The sequence below is a fragment of the Bos grunniens genome, chromosome 22 (genome assembly GCF_055505025.1).
Source record: "Bos grunniens cultivar Pamir isolate PY7600 chromosome 22, Bosgru_T2T1.0, whole genome shotgun sequence".
NCBI lineage: Eukaryota > Metazoa > Chordata > Mammalia > Artiodactyla > Bovidae > Bos > Bos grunniens.
Genome location: NC_141186.1, coordinates 10,768,454 through 10,786,774, shown reverse-complemented (window position 1 = coordinate 10,786,774; position 18,321 = coordinate 10,768,454). Strand labels below are relative to the sequence as shown.

The 18,321-nt window shown below is 43.3% G+C and overlaps 1 protein-coding gene and 1 long non-coding RNA gene across 10 annotated transcripts in view; one reads left to right on the top strand and one right to left on the bottom strand.

Moving 5' to 3' along the window:
* MLH1 (mutL homolog 1) overlaps window positions 1-18,321 on the top strand; it is an 87,716-nt gene that overhangs the window by 33,681 nt on the left and 35,714 nt on the right. The gene's annotated exons all lie outside the window — the stretch shown is intronic.
* On the bottom strand, window positions 3,187-6,333 carry LOC147348016 (uncharacterized). Its single transcript, XR_015150907.1, has 2 exons — window positions 5,698-6,333; window positions 3,187-3,349 (listed from the first exon to the last, which is right to left on the bottom strand). It is a non-coding gene; the product is annotated as an uncharacterized LOC147348016 (long non-coding RNA).

Here is an 18,321-nt window from a genome sequence, read left to right as displayed (position 1 = left end):
TAGGTTTTTCAACCAGTAAACCAGTGGCTGCTATAGCCTGGAGGCAGTCAGGCCAAACTTGGGCCACAGAGTCTAGTTGCTTGAAAAAGTAGCCTTTAGGCTGAGGAACTTCCCCTGGCTTCTGTATAACGACCCCCCAAGGCTGTCCCCCGCCTTTCAGCCATGTACAAGATGAATGGCTTTTTCAAACTGAGGAGACCCAGAGCAGGGGCTCTGGTGAGGGCCTGCTTGATATTATTAAAAGACTTCTCCTGTTCTCCATTCCAAAGTAACAGTTCTGTATCTGGGCCTTTAATGGCTTCATATAGGGGCTTAGCCATTAGTCCAAATCCTGGAGTCCAAATTCTACAAAATCCTGCCATGCTCCAAAAAAGATGGAGATGTTTCTTTGTCTTTGGAGTGCTGAGGCCTAATATAGTTTGTTTTCTATCTGGAGATAATTGTCTATTTCTGGAGTTTATAATACATCCCAGATATTTAACTTGTTGCCTCGTGCCTTTTTCTGAGAGACTCTAACCCCGGGCCCCAAGGAAATTAGGGACTTTCGATGCTATTTGATTTGAAGCCTCCATGGAGGGCCTCCATGTTAAAATATTGTCCAAATGCTGTGGAATGATCCCTTCGTTTAGGTGCGTCTTTCCTGGTTCCTTTCCTAGGGCCCGGGCCAACGGGTGTGGATTGTACTCCGAGGCAGTACTGTCTGTGTGTACTGTTGCATTTGGCCTGAGTCAGGGTTAATCCACCTGAAGGCAAACAGACACTGAGATGAGGGATAAACTGGTATGCCAAAAAAAAAGCCATCTTTGAGTCTAGCACAGTGAACTATTTGACATCTCCAGGAATCTGGGCTGATACGTTGCAAGGCTTGGCCATAAGGGGATGTGTAGGGGCCACTGAATCTTTCACTGCCTTAAGGTCTTGCGCTGTATTGTATTCCCCATTTGGCTTAACAGCTGGCAGAAAAGAAGCAGTGCATGGAGCCTGGAGGGTGCCAAGAGGCCGTGTCTTAAGAATTTAGCTGCACAGGGTTGTAAACCCTTCTTTGCTTCCAGCTTCGTAGAATATTGTCTCCTGTTGGGATAGGCAGTTTCTGGCCTAAAGCTGATTCTTACATGTTGGGCATTTGCGGCCCTTCCAGGGATTCCTTTGTCTCATACCGAAGGGTCTGCTGTTTGTAGAATGTGCCTGGGAATAGGACTTTGCTCTTGTGGCTGATGTTAGAGGTAAAATAAGGGGCTGCCCAGGTCCTCCTATCCGGAGTATGGCCCTGAGGAAACTCAGAAGGTCTCTCCCAAGGAGAGGGGTAGGACACTCAGTACAATTGAAAAGGCATGGGAAATCAGCTGCTGCTCAAGTTGGCAGTGAGAGGCCCAGTAAAATAATGGGTGCAAGACTTTCCCTTGACACCCATCACAGTACAGCTTTTGAAGGAAAGAAGTTCAGCGTGAGGATCAGGACAGGGTAAGTGGCTCCCTTATCAATTAAAAAATCGATTTTCTATCTGTCATGTCCAGGACTACCTGGGGCTCCTTGATGGAGATAGATGTCTCGCTGTGGGGAGCCACCGGAATCCCCGGGCCACCTCAGACGTCCAGCATGGCCATCTCAGGAGTGGGAGCCCTACTTCCCTTCAGGAAGGAGTGAAGTCTCTCTTCCAGTGACTTGTTTGTTTGTAGTCTGGGCATGGCCCAGGGGGATCTTTCTGGCAATCTCGGGCCCAGTGGCCAGTTGAATTGTAATTGTAGCATTTCCCCTATTGGTGTTACCTTTGGACAGATAGATAGTTGGACTTTCTTGGTGCCATTGGGTTGTCCTGAGGTTATAAGCCATGGGTGAGAGCAGTGGCTGTCAGTTTTGCCTGAGCCCTGCCTGTCTTTCCTCATGTTGGGCTCCTTCTTCCTCCTCAGCTTGGTCTCCATTATTTAGTACCCCAAAGGCCACCCCCTAAGAGTTGGGGCATGAGTGTTTGTGGGCCAAATTGTAGCTTCTGGAGTTTCCACCTAATATGAGGGGCAGCCTGGCTGATAAAGTGCTGTCCCAGTAGGGACTGACCTTCACAAGTGGAGGGATCTATGTTGGTGTATTTCCTAAAAGCCTCCACACGCCACATGTGAAAGAAGGATGGATTTTCTTTTTCTTCTTGGTCATTTCTTTGACCATTTCATAGTTAACTGACTTTGTGATACACTTTCTCATCCCTTCTAATAGACATTGGATAAATGCTTCTTGGCTTCTGTTCCTTCCCGGGAATTATAATTCCAAGAGGGTTCCTGACCTGGGACTGTGTCTCCACTCAGAGCATAATGTTTGGGTTGGTCTCTGGCAAACTGGTCAGTTCCCTCTGGCCTGCTGTCCAGATTCTTTGTTTTTCCTCAGAAGTACAACAAGTGGATAGGACTGCTTGGACATCCTTCCAGTTAAATCATAGACCAGAGTGAGGACCTAAGACCATTCAACAAACTTACTAGGGTCTTCAGAAAATTGGCCCAGTTTCTGTTTATACTGGGCTATATCAGTTAAAGAGAAGGATACGTACCCTGTCCCTTTTCCCTTTGCCACTTCTCTGACAGGGCATAATTTTCCTAAGCCTGCGTGATGGGAAGCTCCACTGTGAGTTACCCCAGAGGGACTAGTCTCTCTCCTTTGGGGTAACAGAGGGTATGAAGGGACATAGGGAGGTGGAGTTTGCGATTGGTCAGAGGGAGTGGGAGAAGTAGATGACTCTGAAAAAGTACAGATGCTGTTATTAGGAGTGGGGGGAGCTAGATTCCCCCCGAGAGATGGGAATTTACAAGGGGATCATCTAAAATGTCAGGAGAGTCTTCTGGTTCCCCAGGTTTTTAGTGTATGTGCTGCCTAAGCGAGCGCTTTCCCCAGGGTTTGAATTATGAGACCCATATAGGGCGAGATGTTGGTAAAGGACCATGGAAGCCTGAACACAGGGACTCTCACTCCACTTTCCTATCTTGCGGCAGTAAAGATCCAATTGCAGAATGGTGTTATAATTTAGAAACCCATTTTCAAGGTATTTTTCTCCATTGCCCAATTTATACAAAGACCAGGCACTGTGACAGTAGAATTTGTTTCTCCTTTTTTTGTTGTTCAGTCGCTCAGTTGTGTCTGACTTTTTGCAGCCCCAAGGACTGCAGCACACAGGTTTCCCTGTCCTTCACCATCTCCTGGAGTTTGCTGAAACTCGTGTCTGTTGAGTCGGTGATGGCATCCCACCATTTTGTCCTCAGGGAAGCTCTCTCCTTTATTAGCCCTTCAATTAAAAAGTCCACTTCTTAACGATACACTCCAGAGTGTTTCTCCTGGCTTGGAGGGGGATCCTCCCACGTTGAATAACCTGCAACCAGAAACAAGAGAGCGCTCCTGGAATGGAGTGTGGCGTCCTGGAAATGTTGACCAGGAGACATTAACCTGAAGGGGTTTGGGGCATCCCTGAAATTCTCTTCAAATCTGATGGGATTTCATATATCCTCTTCACTCTCTGGTTGGTTTCTGGCGCCCAAGATACGCTTCGCAGGGCACCCAACCCAGCACAGCTGGAGAAGGGCTTTTGAACCAGTGTAGACAGGTTGCCAGGACTTCCCTCAGGGATCTGTTGTTTATAGAGCTTATGTCCTATGATAAGCCTTCCTATGCTGGAGTGTGTTCCCTGAGACTGAGCATCTACAAAGTTTATAATTCGGGCTTCTGGTAGTGGCTGGCCTGATAGGCTGTCTGTAGCAGTGTGGAGGCTGCCATGCCTGGAGTGAAGGGGGTCTAGTAGATGTAAAGAGGAATCCTTGGAGAAATTGGAGCTGGGTGCTATGGAAGATGGCATGGGGTTCAAGGCTTGAGGGCCAGGAAGTGGAGAAATTCTCAGTAGTAAATTTCTGACTTTGAGGTGAGAGACTAGACTGCTGAAGAATCCCAAATCCTTTGTCCTATCTTCCTGGCAGCTAAGATAGAATTGGGGGGACTTCCTGGTGGTCCAGTGGTGAAGACTCTGCACCTATAGTGCGAGGGGGGCCCAGGTTCGATCCCTGGTCAGGGAACTAGATCTAACATGCCACAACTAAGAGTTCTCACATGCCATAACTAAGCAGCCAAATAGATAAATAAATGTTTATAGTAAAGAAAAAAAAAAGAATTGGAAATCACCTGGTTTTGTCTGACACAGATGGCACTGAATTAGGCAGTGGCAGGGATGCAGTTTAGGAATGATATATAGGAAATCTTTCCATAAAAGGGTGCAGAGAAAAAAAGTAAGAAATAGACCTTGTTGTTCAAGTAAAGTGGGAAAGAAAACCTTAGTGGAGGTTTCTGTATGGAAAAGTTAGTGAGAGTGAGACCCCTTGGGCTCCTGCATGGTCGGAAATTGTGTTTCTGCCATGTCCCGAAGGACAGCATCAGCTGTCACCCAGACATTTGAATCTGTGCAACCTGGGAAATTGCCCTGCCATCCCCAGTGTTGCAGGGAGCCGTAATGCTGTGAGTGGGCAGACGTGGCCTGTGGGTCTTGAAAGTGAAGGGGATAATGAGAGAAAGAAAGCAAGAGTTAAAGCCACAGCTGGGCAAACTCCATGGTTTACCTTGACTTCTCGAGTTCCCGAGTTTCGGCACCAAATACGATCTTGGGTGGCCTCGGCCTGCGGCTGCTTAGAGCCAGGCTTCGGTTCCCTGGCCAGAGATTGAGGTTGGGTCACAGCAGGGAGAGCACCAGGTGCTCGCCACTAGACCAGTGGTCAGTACTGGCACTCCAGCTTTGCAGATGAGGAATTCCCACAAAGATGGAAAGTGGTGAAGCAAGTGAAGTATTTACTAGAAAGGAAAAGTACAGTCCATGTGGATAGACACTTGGGCAGACTCAGAGTTGCCGGGGCATGCTCTTGTGGCAGTGGAATTACTTTTATGGGGCATTTCTTCTCGTTTCCTTGGCCAGTCATATTGATTTACCTGGTTTAGAGTCCAAATTTAGTTTATATCTCAGGATCCTCCCATATGTGGGTCTTAGCCACATGCACCTCTTAGCCAAGATGGACTCCACCAAAGAGGACTTGGGGTAGCGAGCATCAGTTGCCTTCTCTCCCCTTTTTACCTCCAAGGAGCCTTTCTGTGCATGTATAATTGGGGAGGTCTCTTGGGTTCAAGAATGAGAAATATGTGGTGTCTTATCTTCTATCTGGGCAGGGCCTCTCTGAGCTTTCCTGCTATGCTTATTTTGAAGTTTCAGTCCCCAGGGAATGAGTCTCCTATCGCTTTACCCTGCGGGAGCCCATCTACTTCCTGCCTCACTTTCCTTTAGCGACATTTTTAGTTGCATTTATTTGTGTAATTATTTCATTATGGTGACAGGCAGAGTGCCTGGCTTAGGGACTCAAGAGATCTTTCTGAAGGAGTGATTGGGAAGAGCCACCTCAGAGGCGGAACCCTGGAATCTGTAATCTGGAGGGATGTCAGGGTTGAACGCTCCATCAAACAACCCTCTTGAGTCTGGATGTATCCATTCCTCGTGAATACACTTTCAAGCAACAAGTGAGGTTAATTTCTGGCCCAACATCCAGTCACCTGTTCGTGGAATTAGGCTCATCCTGGATTAGTAACAACCAAGTTACTTATTGCCAGTCATGTAATTTTGATCCATTAATTAAGGAGGATGAGGAATGTCGTAAGTTACTTGCTAACACTTAAATCAGAAAATGTGCTTACCGTTTATCCGCAGCTTTATTTTCTTGGTCTTCGGTGCACAGTCCTGGGTCTTAATGTAGACACTCTTCTGTGTTTGTCACCAGATGACAGGTACAAAGTATGCTCTGCTGATCCCTGAGGCAAAAAACCCACTGAATAAGCTCAAAGCCCTGACTTAAAGGAGTCCATGCTGTTGTGGGGGGTGTTTGGTAAATTGCCGGCTGTCTGGGACAGAGACAGAAGGCCACGTCAGCCAGGGTGACATTTGCCTGGGAGGGCTGCTGGATTTGCTGAGGCAGGGCCAGAGGCCCTGGCCCCCAGGGGCTGCGGGCAGGTGAGAGCTTGCTCCCAGAGGGGCCCTACGGAACCGGAGGACTGCTCGCCCTTCCTCTGGGCACCTTCACTCGCTGGTGCTCAGAGACACGGGCTTAAGATGTAGGGTGCCCTTGTGAACGTGGATGTGTGGTTTGGCTTTGAAGCACGGAGGATTTGGTCCCATCTTGGTGCTGCTAGAGTGATAGGGAGATGCCCGCAGGCCCCCAGTGCTGTGGGCATAACTAGGGAGGAGCCCTGCGTGTCTTCCTTGCCGACCTCCTGCCTGAGTAGAGCCCTGCCCCCGGGCAGGCTGCGCTTCGGTAGCTGTGGATGCGTCAGAGCTCCCATGAAAAATGTGTATGGAAAAACCTCTGATCCTTTTTTAGTGGATTACGCTGCTTCGCTTGTCTCCAGTGCCTCATTATTCAAGATTATTTGATGTTCTCCAGCTTTTAAAATAATCATTTTCCACCTACGCAGAACATCCTGTAGAGACATTGAGTTTCCAGTGGGAACAGAGGGGAATACTTATTTTAAAATTAGGAAAATAAGCCTCTTTTGGGGAGGGGGAGCAGAGAGTGTTGCAGAACTTATGTAACAGTGCAGGAACTCACATGTGGTGCCTGAGTTTAAAAAAAAAAAAAATGATATAGAGGCTTAGTGCCATCCCTAGACCCTTGCCCTGTTGTCTCCAACCACTCTGTTCCCCTTGGTAGTGGTAGGGCTTTTACTTCTTTCATTAAATGTATATTTATGTACTCAGGTGCACAGGCACTCAGATAAATTAGTAGATGCAAAATTGTGCTTATAAAACATAGGTAGGAGCTACGGGGGAAAACATGAACAACACCGGTGTTTAAAGAAACAGTGGTGTTTAACACTGCGTAAAGGAGCAACAGCAATGTGCTGCTTCCCCGTCCCAGCCTCTCCCTCCTCTCTTAGGGTAGCTATGACCTTACAGTTTGTGATTATTATTTCCTTTCTTTTATTAGAATTTTACCACCCATGGTTTGTAGCCCTACAAAACTTATTGTTGTACAGAGTTTTAAACTTTATATAAAGGGAAATACACTGTATTTTTCGCAGTGTATAAAAATACGCACACCCGTTGCTAAAACGCATCCATCTTGCTACACTCTGGTTTGCTTTTTCTGTTTGTGATAGATTCCGCTTTCTGATTCTGCCCTGTGTTTAATCGTTCATTCTGCAGTGGAAGAACATGCAGGGGACTTCAGGGCCCCCGCCTCTGCCTCTCAGCCCCCATCCCCTTTCCTAGGCTTGGGCAGATCATGCGCTTGGCACACTGGCTGGCAAGCTCTGTGTAGGGTCGACACACAAACCAGCTGACTCCTAAAAGTGACAGTTTGTCTTCCAGACGGGTCGCCAAGTGTGTTGTCCCTCCAGCAGTGTAGACAGCTGCTTTGCTTCAGGTTTTCTCCAGTGTTTGATATTGTCAGGCTTTTTACCAGTTCCTTGGTGGTGAAATGGGGTCTGATGGTAGTTTTCATTTGCACTTCCTCAGCCATTGATAAAGTTGACTGAGTATTTCCTCTTGGTAAGTGCGTGTTTCTAGCCTTCTGCCCACGTTTCTGTTGGGTTTTTGGTCTTTTCTGATTTTATGAGTGTTTTATATAATGTAAACGTTAATCAGTTATATGAGAACATCTTCCTTCAGTTTAGGGTTCATGTGGTATATGTTTTTTATGAATGTTTGTGTGTGTGCGCGCATGTGCGAGTGCGTCTGTTAGTTGCTCTGTCGGTCCAACTCTTTGTGACCTCGTGGACTGTAGCCCACCAGGCTCCTCTGTCTATGGAATTCTCCTGGCAAGAATACTGGAGTGGGTTGCCATTTCTTTCTCCAGTAATGAATGCTCCCCCCCATATATATATATATTTTTTTTTTAATTAAAAAATTTTTATATTGGAGTCTAGTTAACAATGTTGTGTTAGTTTCAGGTGTACAGCAAAGCCGTTTACATTACATCCCACTAAAGTGTAGGAGGTTCCTTTTTCTCTATACCCTCACCAGTATTTATTGTTGGTACATTTTTTGATGGCTGTTTTGACTGGTGTGAGACAATAGCTCATTATAGCTTTGATTTGTATTTCTAAGCAATACATATCTATATATATGGAGATATATATATATATCTTCTTGTGTATTTGTATATATATGGATATATATATCTCCTTTTTCAAATTCTTTCCCAATTTAGGTTATTACAGCGTATTGAGCAGAGTTCTTTGTGCTATACAGTAGGTCCTTGTTGGTTGGTTGTTTTGTATACAGCAGTATGTACATGTCATTCCCAAACTCTCAGCCTGTCCTCCCCCCAGTCCTTCCCCTTGGCACCCGTAAGTTTGTTCCCTCAGTTTGTAAGTCTGTTTCTGTTTTGTAAATAAGTTTATATCATTTTTTTAAACATTCTGAATATAAATGATATCATACCATATTTGTTTTTCTCCATCTGACTTAGTATGCTCATTTCCAGGTCCATTCTTGTCCCTGAAAATGGCATTATTTCATTCATTTTAATGGCTGAGTAGTTTTTTGGGGCTCCAAAATCACTGCAGATGGTGACTGCAGCCATGAAATTAAAAGACGCATACTCCTTGAAAGAAAAGTTATGACCAACCTAGATAGCATATTCAAAAGCAGAGACATTACTTTGCCAACAAAGATCCGTCTAGTCAAGGCTATGGTTTTTCCAGTGGTCATGTATGGGTGTGAGAGTTGGACTGTGAAGAAGGCTGAGCGCCGAAGAATTGATGCTTTTGAACTGTGGTGTTGGAGAAGACTCTTGAGAGTCCCTCGGACTGTAAGGAGATCCATCCAGTCCATTCTGAAGGAGATCAGCCCTGGGTGTTCTTTGGAAGGACTGATGCTAAAGCTGAAACTCCAGTACTTCGGCCACCTCATGCGAAGAGTTGACTCATTGGAAAAGACTCTGATGCTGGGAGGGATTGGGGGCAGGAGGAGAAGGGGACGACAGAGGATGAGATGGCTGGATAGCATCACCGACTCGATGGACATGAGTTTGGGTGAACTCCGGGAGTTGGTGATGGACAGGGAGGCCTGGCGTGCTGTGATTCATGGGGTCGCAGAGAGTCAGACACGACTGAACGACTGAACTGAACTGAGTATTCTGTTGTGTGTGTGTGTGTGTGTGTGTGTGTGTGTATACATCACATCTGTATCCATTCATTTGTTGATGTTTAGGTTGCTTCCATGTCTTGTCTGTTGTAAACAGCGCTGTAGTAAGCATTATGATGCATGCATCCTTTTGAACCATGTTTTTCTCTGGATATATGCCCAGGAGTGGGATTACTGGCTCATATGGTAGCTCTGTTTTTAATTTCTTAAGGAACCTCTTTTTGTTTCTTAAGGGCTTCCCTGATAGCTCAACTGGTAAAGAATCCATCTGCAATGCAGGAGACCCTGGTGCGATCCCTGGGTCGAGAAGATCTCCTGGAGAAGGGACAGGCTACCCACTCCAGTATTCTTGGGCTTCCCTGGTGGCTCAGCTGGTACAGAATCCACCTGCAATGCAGGAGACCTGGGTTTGATCCCTGGGTTGGGAAGATCCCCTGGAGAAGGGGATGGCTGCCCACTCCAGTATTCTGGCCTGGAGAATCCCATGGACTGTATAGTCCATGGGATTGCAAAGAGTTGGACAGGACTGAGCAACTTTCACTTTCAAGGAACCTGCATACTGTTCTCCATAGTGGCTATGCCACTTTGCATTCCCACCAAAGTGTGGGAGGGTCCTTTTTGTCCACACCCTCTCCATCATTTATGGTTTGTAGACTTGATGATGACCATTTTGACTGGTGTGAGGCAATGGCTCATTATAGTTTTGATTTGCATTTCTAATAGTGATGTTGAGTGTCTTTTCATGTGCCTCTTGGCCATCTGTATGTGTTCTTTGGAGAAATATCTATTTAGGTCTTCTGCCCACTTTTTGATTGGGGATTTGGGTTTTTGATACTGACTCGCATGAGCTGTTAATTTTGGAGATTAATCCGTTGTTGGTTACATCATTTGCAAATATTTCCTCCTGTTCTGTAATTTGTCTCTTTTGCTTATGGTTTCCTTTGCTTTGCAAAGACTTTTGAGTTTGATTAAGTCCCATTTGTTTGTTTTTATTTCTATTACTCTAGGAGATGGGTCGAAATATACATTGCTCTGATTTATGTCAGAGTGTTTTGCGTATGTTTTCCTTTAAGAGTATATTATATAGTATCCAGTCTTACTTTAAGGTTTTTAATCCATTTTAAATTTATTTTAGCATATGATGTTAAAGAATGTTCTAACTTCAGTTTTTTACATGTAACTCTCTAGTTTTCCCAGGACTGTTTATTGAAGAGACTGTCTTTTTTCTCTGTTGTGTAGTCTTGCCTCTTTTGTCTCAGATTAATTGACCATAGGTACATGGGTTTATTTCTGGGCTTTCTCTCCTGTTCCATTGATCTATATTTTTGTGCCGATACTATATTGTTTTGATGACTAGTTTTATAGTATGGTCTGGAGCAGCTCCATTTTTCTTTTTCAAGGTTGCTTTGGCTATTTGAGATCTTTTGTGTCTTCATACAAATTTTAAGATTTTTTGTTGTTGTTCTAGTTCTGTGAAAACGCCATTGGTAATTTGGGAGGGATTACATTGATTCTGTAGATTACCTTGGGTAGGATAGTCGTTTTTACAGTACTTATTCTTCCAATCCAAGAATATGGTGTATCTTTCTGTTTGTCATCTTTGGTTTCTTTCATCAGCATCTTACAGTTTGTGGAGTACAGGTCTTTTGCCTCCTTAGGTTTATTCCTCGGTTTTTGTTTCTGTTTTTTTGATGCAGTGGTAAATGGGATTGTTGCTTTAATTTCTCTTTCTGATTTTTTTGTTGTTAATGTAAAGAAGTACAACAGGTTTTGGGTGTTTATTTTGTGCTCTGCAACTTTACTGAATTCATTGATGAGCTCTAGTAGTTCTCTGGTAGCATCTTTAGGATTTTCTGTGTATAGTATCATGTCACCTGTAAACAATGGCCGTTTTACTATTTCTTTTCCAATTTGGAGTCCTTTTATATATATTTTTTCTTATTGCTGTGGCTATGACTTCGAAAACCATGTTGAATAAAAGTGGGGAGAGTAAACATCCTTGTCTTGTTCCTGACCTTAGAGGAAACGCTTTAGCTTTTCACCGTTGAGTACAGTGTTCGTAGTTTTGTCATATATGGCCTTTTATGTTGAGGTACATTCCCTCTAGGCCTACTTTCTGGAGAGTTTTTATTATAAATGTTTTGTTTTGTCAGAACCGTTTCTACGTCTGTTTAGATGATTGTGTTTTTTTTTTTAAATGATGCCTTTCTGGCTGTTATGTGTCTTCGTTGCTGTGGGCTTTCTCTAGTTGCAGCAAGTGGCAGCTGCCCTTCATTGTGGTGCGTGGGCCTCTCACTGCGGTGGCTTCTCTTGTTGCAGAGCATAGGCTGTTGGCACACTGGCTTCAGTAGCTGCGGTTCGTGGGCTCAGTCACTGCAGCTCTTGGGCTCTTGTGGCACACAGGCTTAGTTGCTTCTCAGCACGTGGGATCTTCCCGGACAAGGGATTGAACCTGTGTACCCTGCATTGGCAGGCGGATTCTAAACCACTGGACCACCAGGGAAGTCCTGATTATATGGTTTTTATTCTCCTATTTGTCAGTGTGTATCACACTGATTGATTTGCAAATATTGAAAAATCCTTGTTTCCCTGGGATAAATCCCACTTAATCATGGTGGGATTAAGCTGCCACTTGGCAGCTCAAACAGGAAAGAATCTGCTGACAATGCAGGAGACTGGGGTTTGATCCCTGGGTCAGGAATATCTCCTGGAAAAGGGAATGACTACCCACTAAGGTATTCTTGCCTGGAGAATTTAGTGGACAGAGAGGAGCCTGGTGGGCTACAGTCCATGGGGTTGTGAAGAGTTGGACAGGACTGAGTGACTAGAGAGAGAGAGATGGTTCTTTTAATGTACTGTTGGATTCTGTTTGCTAGTATTTTCTGGATGACTTCTGCATTTATGTTCACCAATGATACTGGCCAGTACTTTTCTATTTTTGTGGTATGTCTGGTTTTGGTATCATAATGATGGTGTTTGGGGCTGTTTCTTCCTCTGCAAATTTTTGGGAAGAGTTTCAGAAGGATACGTGTTAACTCTTCTCAGAAGGATACGTGTTTGATAGAATTCACCAGTGAAGAATTCACCATTCATGTGATCCTGGACCTTTGTTTGTTGGGAGCTTTTTTATCACAGTTTCATTTTCAGTACTTGTGATTGGTCTATTCATATTTTCTGTTTCGTCTTGGCTCAGTCTTGGGAGATTGTACTTTTCTCAAAATTTGTCCATTTCTTCTAGGTTGTCCATTTTATTTGCATATAGTTGCTACAAGTAGTCTCCCATGATCCTTTGTATTTCTGTGATGTCTGTAACTTTCTAACTTTTAAAAAATTATTTATTTATTTATTTTTCACGACATGGGTTTTTGCTGCTGTGTGCAGGCTTTCTCTAGTTGTGGTGGCTTCTCTCGTTGCAGAGCACAGGCTCTAGGCGTGCAGGCTTCAGCAGCTGCAGTGCGCGGGCTCAGTAGATGCTGCACACAGGCGCAGTGGTTGTGGTGCGCAGGCTCATTTGCCCCAAGGCTTGTGGGATCTTCCCAGACCACATGTTGATCCCCTGTGCCCTGCATTGGTGGGTGGATTCTTAACCACTGGACCACCAGAGAAGTCCCTCTGTTGTATCTTTTCCTTTTTTGTTTCTAATTTTATTGATTTAAACCTGCTCCCTCTTTTTCTGGATGAGTCTGGCTAAAGGTTTATCAGTTTTTAAAATTTTTTCAAAGAATCAGCTTTTAGCTTCATTGATCCTTTCCAGTTCTTCTCTATTTCATTTATTTCTGCTCTCGTTTTTATGATTTCTTTTCTTCTACTAACTATGGATTTTGTTTGCTCTTTCTCTCCTTGCTTTAGGTTTAACGTTATGTTATTTATTTGATATTTTTCTTCTTTCCTGAAGTAAGATTGTATTGCTATAACCTTCTGTCTTTGAACTGCTTTTGCTGTGTCCCATCAGTTTGGAATCACCATGCTTTCATTGTCATTTGTCTCTAGATATGTTTTGATTTCCTCTTTGATTTCTTCAGTGATCCATTGATTGTTTAGTAGCATATTATTTAGCCTTCATGTATTTGTGTTTTTTACAGTTTTTTTTCTCTTGTGGTTGATTTCTAATTTAATAGCATTGTCAACTTAAAAAAATGCACAACATGAGAGTTGCAAGTTAAGTTTTGTGGGGGCCAAATGAAAACTATAGCCTCAGAGACGGCATTTCAAGTAGTTATGAGAAACTGCTCCAAATAGGTAGAGGGGGAAGGTCAGTATGTATGTGATTTTGGTGAATGGGGATTACATGCAGTCAGTCACATATTTTTGCAGAAGGTCTTGTGAGGGTTACTGATAGTCACAAGGAGCAGATGTCACCATGAAGGAATTTAGTGCTTTTCTAGATATGAGGAGATGCAAGAACTGGACTCATAAAATCAGCTCCTGAAAATACCTAATTATCTGAAGGCCTGTTCTGCCTGTTTTTCTAGAGAACAGAGTGTCTCATTCCTGATGCTCCATCCTGAACTCCCTTCCAGGGGTGTTGAAGGTCAGCAGCACATGATTTAATCCTTGTAGAGGCAGATGGCAAGTGCCCATGGCAAGTGCTGTTTTGTAGTTGACAGGCCCCTTCATGGTAATAAATTCATTCCATGGTGCTAGGAAGGTGCACTCCTAGATGGTGAAGATTTTGATGATAGACTACTCAGTGTGGTCTTATGAATGGTAATTAAAGATCTCTGGACCACTCATCTCATCTTCTAGTTTTTTTTGGTCCAAGAAAAAAATTCCCTCTTATTGCATCTTCCCATATCTAGAATTACACTATTACAGTCATTGATCGCATACAGAATTATATATTTGATCAACTGCTTCAAGTTGCCTCAGTATGTTAGTCATTAAGTCGTGTTTGACTTTTTGTGACCCCATGGACTGTAGCTGGCCGGCCTCCTCTGTCCATGGGATTTCCCAGGCAAGAATACTGGAGTGGGTTGCCATTTCTTTCTCCAGGGAGGTCTTCCCAACCTGGGGATCAAACTCTGGTCTCCTGTGTTAAAAGTGGATTCTTTATCATCTGAGCCACCAAGCCACCAGGGAAGCCATCATTATTTTTTTGGAGGCTCAGTTGCACATTTGGTAAGACAAAAAATACTAATCTTGTAAAACAGGCAAAATGCCAATAATATAGCTAATAACTTTAATAGAGTTGTAAGTAAATATTTAAGCCAAGAGCTTCCCACACCAAACTGATTTTTGAAGAGCTTGTCAAGACTAGGGTGTGGGTCAACTTAAAGCACAATTCTGATTTTTCATATGGTTCCTTAAATGTGTTGTATGAGAGGATTCATCAGGTATGAAACACAGCATTCAGTTTGAATTATGGTACAGGTGTGTCCCTGAGATGCTGTAAGGACATTACAGGTCATATAAATTTTTGCTTTTCTCATCATACAGACCTCGGGGTTCAACAGGCTTATACCCCAGTTACTGTCATTTAAAGCCTGTTGAGTAAATGTTGTTAAGGCTTTGATATGACCGATTACATTCTGCAGTCCTATTGAAGGCACAAAAATAGTTGTTAAGTGGTCATACGAGTGGCATACAGATCTCTAGATTGCTTGGGGTCATCTCTGAATTGTTATGTATATGACTTATGGCCATGGCACTCATACGGTACATTTTCCTATCCATCCCAGTGGAAGCCAAGGCCATAAATCAGTACCACAAATCCACTGAGTTCCATTACTTGCAACCCAGTGACTCTCTGGTGGTCTGACTCAGTTCCATACCAGTCATTGTCTCTAAGGGTAATTATATGTAGGCATTGTTCATAAGGCACCCAGCCAAATTTCCTACTGTTACTAGGCTTAGTTTGATTCACACTTAGTATGATTTAATTGTTCCCAACATAGAGAAGCTTTTAAACTTAAATGACAATATAAATCCATCCCATAATTGTGGAAGGTTTCCTCTTAATAGATGACAAGTTATAGCTTTTGATTGAGACTTAGCTCGTTGTTCTGATTGAGTTTGATGCTAAAGGAAAATTTGTATCTGTGGCCAGGGTCAGAGTGGGTATTATTTATTTCATGAGTAGCCTGAACAGGACTGGTCTTGCTTCTAAAATAAATTTCCTTAGGGCTATCCAATCAGAGCCTTGGAAGGGAGAAATCTACCAGGGTAAGCCAGAAGTAGTAGACACAGGTAATTCGCCACAAACCCAGTAAGTAGATTGATTTTTAAAATTAGCAAAGAATCGTGCCCATGATAGGAAAACATTTGATTCATATGCAAAGGTCCAGGAAGTCAGGAAAACTATAAATGATCATATGTGTCAGTTCCATCATCTTGGGTAAACTGTCTGCTTCGCATGTTGCCTTCTCATCCTGGTGTGAGTACATTTTCTCCTTTATTTGAGCATTGTTTTAAGGTGAATTTGAGGTCAGCAGTCCTCTCTACAGACCAGTGTGTCTCAGGGCCACTTTTTAAGTGGAAAATGTAAATCCAACAATCAGTTTCCTTTGGTTTTGCTGCACATGAGCTAGTTAAGAGTGCCTGGTGAGGGCCTCTCCATCTGGGTTGTAGTGAGTCCTTTAAATGACATCTTTTCCAATATACATAATCTGGTTGCACATCATGGAATATCTGATCTTCATCCAAAAATAGATGACTATGATAAACTTCAGAAACAAGCTTAAAATGCTCTTTTAGGAGTTCAGTTAAGCGTTTACAATAATATAACATGTTCCCTTTTAATAATATATGTTCATAAAATCCTTCATCTAGTCTCATTGGTCTCCCAGTGATCATTTCAAAAGGATACAAAGGCTGTTTCCCAAAGGGAATTGATCTTAGGTTGAGGAAGACCAGTGGAAGGGCCTTTGGCCAAGGTAAGGAATAAGTTTCTACGATTTTAGCCGATTAGTATTTACTTATTTATTTTTTCCAATTGATTTTTAATTGTTCCATTTGTACTTTCTACTAGCCTAGAGGCCTGGGGGTGGTAAGTACAGTGGAAATGCTTCATAATTAGCCCAGTTTTGCAAATTTTCTTGACAAGTTGTCCAATAAAATGGGTTCCGCATCACTATATATTTCTACAGGGACTCCCCAAATGGGAATCACCCTAGTATTCATTTGCTTACCAACTGTGCAGTGGCTCTTCTGCATGGAAATGCCTCAACCCAGTGTGAAAGCATGCAAATTATAATAAGTACACGCTGGTAACCTTGAGAGGGGCCATTTGGATAAATTCAATCTGCCAAATTTCAGAAGAGCCAGAAGGTAATGGAAAACTTCCCTGAGAACTATGTAATGGCTTTCCTAAGTTGTATTTTGGACATTTGGTGCACCTAGAATAAATTTTCCAAGTTATAGTGAAGGAGCGCTTCCAAAAATACTGTTTTACCCCACCCTTACTGTCTTATCTGAGTTCCAGTGAGTTAGCTTATGAATTTATTGTAAAATGGGGTATTAGAAAAATACAGCTTTCCATTTGGGCCTATCCGGAGCCCTTTGTTGGAGCCAAAACTCACTCCTTTTTGTTTTCATGTTTCTTCTCCTTTTGGTGCTGTTCTTAAAAATTTAGCAGGGTGTCAGCAAGGTTACTGGGAGGCTGAAAAGAGAAACCCACTGTTAGTTGACTTACCATTTTGCAGAGCTGCCGTCTTGGCAATGTGATCAGCTATGGAGTTCCCTTTGGCTTCTGTGGTGTCCGGCTCTGAATGACCTGATACCTTAATGATAGCTAATGCACTTGGTAGAAGAATTGCATCCAGTAATTCTGCATCTTGTCCCCTGAGGCTGCCCTGAGGAAGTTAAAAATCCTGTTTCCAAAGCATGCCAAAATCATGTGCTACCCCAAAAGCTTTGTGGCTGTTGGTGTAAATATTACAGGATTTCCCTTGCCAAGTGGCAGGCTCTTGTTAGTGCTATTAATTCAGCTTCTTAGGCAGAAGAGATATTAGGTAAGGGACCATTCTTAAGGATTGGTACTGGAGAAACAGCAACATAACTAGTACCAGTACATAACTGGTACTTTCCATGAGGTTCTCACAGATATGAACCATCAGTGAATGATATAAAATCAGGATTATCCATAGGGCTTTCTTGGAGATTGGTCCTGGGAGATAACAGATTGTCAGGTAAAACAATACAATTATGTTTTTCATCATTAACATCTAATTCCTCTGGAGCAAGGTGGCTAGATGAAGCTTGTTGCGTCTGTGAAGAATTATATTTGGTGAGAGCAAGATAGTCTCATGGGAAGTTAATCCACTTGCTGAATAACATTGTTTGTGATGAAAGTTTAACAAGACTTCCACAGGGCGAGGAACAAAGATGGTCTGAGAGTGACTCATGATTATCTCCACTGTGGTCGGACACAGCACAGCTGTCCCTGTGACAGCCTGGAGGAGAGGGGAGAGGCCCCTGGCTACTGAACCTAGCTTGGCTGTAATAGCCTACTGGCTGGCAGTGAGGCTGTGGTGCTGGGCTAGTGCTCCCAGTGCAGTCCCCTTGTTTTCGTGAACAAAGAGGAGGAAGGGTAGGTCATAATTTCAGTGCCCCAGGGCGGGGCCTTGGCCAGAAGTTGATTGTTTTTTTTTTTAAGATCTTCATGGCTTCAAAATGTTCTGCATTTCAGCAAAGAGGTTCAGGTTGGTCTTGTTTGAATACATTATATACTAGTTAAGAAATGAAGGGTGGTGTCATCTGCGTATTTGACGTTATTGATATTTATCCCAGCAATCTTGATTCCAGCTTGTGCTTCTTCCAGCCCAGCGTTTCTCATGATATACGCTGCATATAAGTTAAATAAGCAGAGTGACAGTATACAGCCTTGACGTACTCCTTTCTTGATTTGGAACCAGTCTGTTGTTCCATGTCCAGTTCTGACTGTTGCTTCCTGACCTGCATACAGGTTTCTCAAGAGGCAGATCAGGTGGTCTGGTATTCCCATCTCTTTCAGAATTTTCCACAGTTTATTGTGATCCACACAGTCAAAGGCTTTGGCTTAGTCAATAAAGCAGAAATAGATGTTTTCCTGAAACTCTCTTGCTTTTTCGATGATCCAGTGGATGTTGGCAATTTAATCTCTGGTTCTTCTGCCTTTTCTAAAACCAGCTTGAACATTTGGAAGTTCACAGTTCACGTATTGCTGAAGCCTGGCTTGGAGAATTGTGAGCATTACTTTA